The 5381-nt window shown below is 40.7% G+C and overlaps 1 pseudogene; it reads right to left on the bottom strand.

Moving 5' to 3' along the window:
- Positions 1–4136: 4136 nt before the first annotated feature.
- LOC147603925 (uncharacterized) lies at positions 4137–5136 on the bottom strand (annotated as a pseudogene).
- Between the last annotated feature and the right edge of the window lie 245 nt (positions 5137–5381).

Here is a 5381-nt window from a genome sequence, read left to right as displayed (position 1 = left end):
CCATCAGATTTATTAGGGGCCAGCCTCGCCTGGTTCCGGCACCGGATTTCTCGTCCGCCAGCTGGACACAGGAGAGGGATTTACGATGGGAGCTCCTCAGCAGCCTCACCATCTGGTTCACCTGGAGGGCCCGGTGCTTTACGGCCTTTGAGGGGAGATTGGAGCCACCAGCAGAGACTGTACGGGGGATTTGGCAGGAGTTGATTCACACCTTGCGAGGACAGTACGACCGCATCCGAGGAGACTCGGGGAGACTCGGATGAGGCGATCTTACGGCGCCAGGCCTTTCACACCACTTGGCGCTGTGGCCCTTTCTACACCTTACACACGGGATCCCCCTGCTGGCACTACAGGCCACCTGTTTGGCTTTTCCCCCCCCCTATTGTATGATTTAGCCGCTCAGTTCTTTGTACTGATGCTTGTATTTTGCAGCACCTAGGGAGAGTCTCCCGGGCTGCCATGATGTATTCGCTGCTCTATCTCTCTTAGGAGCAGGAGAGATCTTTTGTAGCCCTACGGGCGTTTTTATATAACTAATGAAAGGATCTTTTCTCGGAAAAAAAATATAATAGCTCGTAGAGAAAGTATCAAAGTAAGTACGGTACTCAGTCTCAGTGGAAAAAAGAGAAATTATAGTCCGCTTCGTGGCATTGCGATATGTGGCCAGTCGTTTTTTCTGTTTGGTTAGTTTTTGGTGGGCTGCATGGGGGAGTGCCAGTTTGGCCCGATCATCACCACTATAACATAAAGCAAGCATAGACGCGCTACATAGACGCGCAAGTTATGGGGGCATCTATACTAGCATCTATGCTCGCGTCGATAAGGGTGTCTACTTCTTTGAAACTAGAGGCTCTCATACGTGTAAGTTACATTTGCGTCTATGCTCGCATCTATAAGTGCGTCTAATTCCTTTGAAATTATACGCGATTACATATGCGCTTATAGACGCAGTCTCTAACAATTTCCTATGCAGTTGCAATTGTGGACCTTGTAAAGAAAAACAGAATCTTCAATCCCCAAAAATATCATTTGCTAAGCTATGTGCACAAGATTTTGATAATATGCATGATTTTTTGGTGCATTTATATACAAATGAATCTCTAGAAAGCATATTTGCAAGGAAAACTATGCTAAGGAAAGAGAAAAGAAATAGGTATAAATCGAGTAATGTGGTGAAAGGGATGGATACATGCAAAGGCTCAGGTATATCAAGTAATGCCATGAAAAACAATCCAAAGGACAATGATTCAATCCCCACATATTTTAATCAAAGTGAAGCTTTTAAAAAAAATCTTAAACCTCCATGAAAAGCAGTCCAAAGGTGAATGATTAAGTAATGCCACGAAAAGCAACATATCACAATAAATCTATACATGTAATCTCAAAAAGGCATGAATCTATACCAAAAGGAAGACCAATATAGCCATAATAAAAGTACAATGAAAGAACTAGAGTTCAACGTCATCTTCAATGAGGTCAACCCTTGCTAAAGTATCTATCTCAATGTCCATGCCTATATCCAAATCTACAAAGAGATCCATCCCACTACTAGAATCATCTCACTATGAGAGGCAATATCATCATCTCCAATAGCACGATCATCTCCAATAGCACGATCATCATCAATGTTTTCCAAGCTATCTCCCTCCATATTTGAGTTAACATGCTGCTCCATATGCTCAATGTGGGTGAATGTACTATAAATGGCTCTTGAACGTGGGATTATATACCACCATCTCTTACTGTCAATTATTGGTTGATACACAACCTATTCAAGCACAAAGGTACATCATACAAAAAAATTACATCTCTACTATCTGTAAATGCATATATTGTAATTACCAATAATTATATGTACCTTCTCACAATGTTGTGGTAGCACTAGAGTCCCATCCTTTCTTTGCCAAAACTTTGTAGAGTCAATGGTCACAAGCCACTTGCATGATGCTTGATTGTTGCATTAGGACCTCTTTCCACCACATCCTTAAACCACTTGATATCCAAAATATATACAAAGAAGCTTTGAAAGTCAAGATTAATGATAGTTTGGATTAATCCACAATAATCATCCATGGCTCCATTGGCTCCCTCAAAGCTTGCAATTACCCCACAATCTTGGGTGTTCCTCTTCTGATCAATCCTTTGTGTGAGAAAATGTTTACCCTCGAACCACAAAGCATTAAACATTGTGCACTATAACAAGACAAAAATTTTTAAAAATACCTCAAAATAAATTTTTGCAAGTTTAACATACTAAAATATGATTGAGAACACAAGTTTTTTTACCTTTTTGAAGCATCCTCGGGCATACTCCCACTCCTCCAATGTGATATGCATGTTTTCGTCTTGTGCCACTCTCTCCATCTCCTCATGTAGCCAATCTACATGAAGATCTGTGGGAAGTGATCGTAGGTGCTTGGGGTATGGCACACTACGTCCATGGCGCTTATGGAATGCCGACCTTTCACTTTGTCTTCTTGCCTTTTCATCCTCATAATTTTCCACCCATCTTCTCATCACATCACTACTAAGCACACAAAAGATATTAAGCTTACTATGCATCTGTGTATCCATGACTTTGGTCTTTCCCTTTCCTTGAGAGGAACATGAGAGGTCATCACATCAAGTCTTCTTCATTGCTCCATAGGCTAGGGAGAGAGGGATCCATTTCGGCAAGGTATTCTAAGATATAAACAAGTGATTCTTGTACCAACAAACCCTCATCCATACTACCTTTTGGCTTTGCCTTTTGTCTTACAAAATCCTTCAAGGTCTTCATGAAATACTCAAGAAAGAACATCCATCAAGCATGCGCAGTGCCACATATGGCAATCTGATCAATTAAATAAACCATAACATGTAGTTTGCTTGTGAGAATTCATCGTGGGAACGTCTCCTCCACCAAACAAACTACCTCCACCGCCATGACTCTTACATAGTCAAGTGTACATGGATCGATTTCCTTAGAGCTCACATATCTACAATGTGAAACAATAAACAAATCATTTTGAGAAAAACGCGTGTAGAAAATTAGCTATGAGGATTTGGGGTACAAACCTCACAAGCTCCCCCATCTTATAAATTGTCTTTCCCACTTCGTGGGATGCACAATTGGAAATGATTGTAGGAAGAATGAACTATAAACATTTATACACCATGATTAGATACATCATGATTAAACAGGTTAAATACAAACAACTTCAATGTTTCACTTACTTGAAGCATCTTGTGCTAATCGTGGGACTTCAAGCCATATAATTGCTCAACACCTCTCTTCTTTGTCTTTGAAGGCACCTTTTAAACACCTCATGCACCCCATTGGAGTACGGAATGTAGGAATGGCATCTTTCACCAACTTCTCCTCCTTCTTTGTCAATATCCAAGGTGCTCGAGGTAGAATTGTCTTCCCATTTGGTCCCTCTTGTGTCCAAGCTCTTTGCATCCTCTCTATGCTTTGTATATCCTCTCTTACAAGCAAGGAGTCCCATTTTCCTCTCAAGTGCTCCCAAATGTTAGAGGCAACATTCTTGAAGATGTGCATTGGATCAAGAAGATGGTTGATTTTGAGGCTCGTCTAATATGGTAGGCAAAAGAAGATAGAGTACCTTATCAAATAACAACAAATAGTAAGAGGATTATCTTTTCATCCAAAGCTTGTATTGGAATTCTCTGTCAATGATATATTACCTATTCATGTCGAGGGGAGGAGGACTTTCCACTCCATTCCATAATGCCTTCCAATCTCCCATGCTTAGTGGACGTGGAGAGACTCCCATCTAAGAACAAACAAATTTGGGATGATGATGAGGGAGAAATCGATGATGATTCTCATATATCACTTTCTTCAAGCTCTTTGGCCTAGATGCCACCAATGATGGACCACAAATAGGACATGCATGGTATCCAGATGTTAAGAGACCTAAACAACATAGACATTCAAGCATGTCAAAAAATAATACAACGATAATAAAGAATCATCTCATGAATAGAAACCCATTTGACTCACCTGAACACTCGCCACCAAGAAAATCGTGCATCATCCACATCAAGATGGCCTTCAAGAGAAAGTCTCATGAAGATGGAGGCGTGGGCATATGTCATGCACATGGATACCTCTCCAAAGTATCTGAAGCACATCAACCTCTCCAAAGTATCTCAAGCTCATCAATCAAGGGCTCAAGATATATATCCATATTCTTTACCTTATGTTTCCCAAGAATGAGAAGGGATAACATGACACGTTCTTTCTTTATTGCCATGGATGGAGGAATGTTGTAATTCACCACTACCACTGGCCATATACTATATGAGGTGCTCTTGATTCCAAAAGGATTAACACCATCCATACCCAATCCAAGTCTCAAATGTCTAGGCTCTTCCTTGAAGCTTGGCCACATTTCCTTGATGTGGCTCCATGCAGGAGTGTCTACAGAAATTCTCATCTTTCCATCATTGGATCGATGAGAGGAATGCCATGACGTGAGCTCTACAATAGATTTGCACTTGAACACGTGTTGGATGCGAGGAATGATGGGAAAATGTCGCAACACCTTATGTGGCACATGTAGACCTTTAAGGTCCTCTTGATATCTTGACTCGCACAAATAGGACACTCTTGAGCCACTGCATGTATCCCACGGAAGAGAACACAATCATTGATACATGCATGGATGCGAGTATAATCCAAGCCTCCAAGAGATGTCACAAAGCGCCTTGCTTGGTCTCTTGATGTTGGCAATTTATTCTCCTTTGGAAGCATTCGACAAAAGCCTATCGACAAAACAATCAAATACATTAATATAAAAAATAATTTCCTATTATATATCTATAATGGAAGTAGATAATTTATGAAAGTAGAAAACTCACTTGAGATGTGCATTCAAACTTACATTGCTCCATGCATAGATTGTTTGCAAGTTGAGCAACTCGAGAGCAAAAAGTGGGGTTGAAGACGCGTTATAAAGGTAATCATTTTCCATGGCTTTTTCATTTTCACTATGCTCATTTGGCAAATAGAGCACGTACCATATCTTCTAAAACCTCTTCCTCCACCATCTCATGAGGAAAGGGTGGTGGGCTTATATCTCCATCATTCCAATCCTCCACCACTTCTACGTTTTGTGAAGCCTCTACCATTTCGCTGCAACGCTTGGCCTCTTGACGCTGCCTATGAGTTAACATAGAAGGGTGCAGAGCATTATCCTACACATGAGTATTTCAATGTGAGTCTCCATTGAATACTAATTCTTAATTAAATTCTTACAATATAAGCAAAGTATACTTACCATTGACCCCGTCGGTTCCCATTTTCCATACATTGAACTGTGATTCATCGTAATGCTACGTTCAACACATACATCCTCGACAACGATCACACATAC

The sequence above is a fragment of the Cibotium barometz genome, chromosome 63 (genome assembly GCF_041138505.1).
Source record: "Cibotium barometz isolate CiBa-2024 chromosome 63, ASM4113850v1, whole genome shotgun sequence".
Lineage (NCBI taxonomy): Eukaryota > Viridiplantae > Streptophyta > Polypodiopsida > Cyatheales > Cibotiaceae > Cibotium > Cibotium barometz.
Note: the sequence above shows the minus strand (reverse complement) of the source record. Positions and strands in the feature narration are given on the sequence as shown.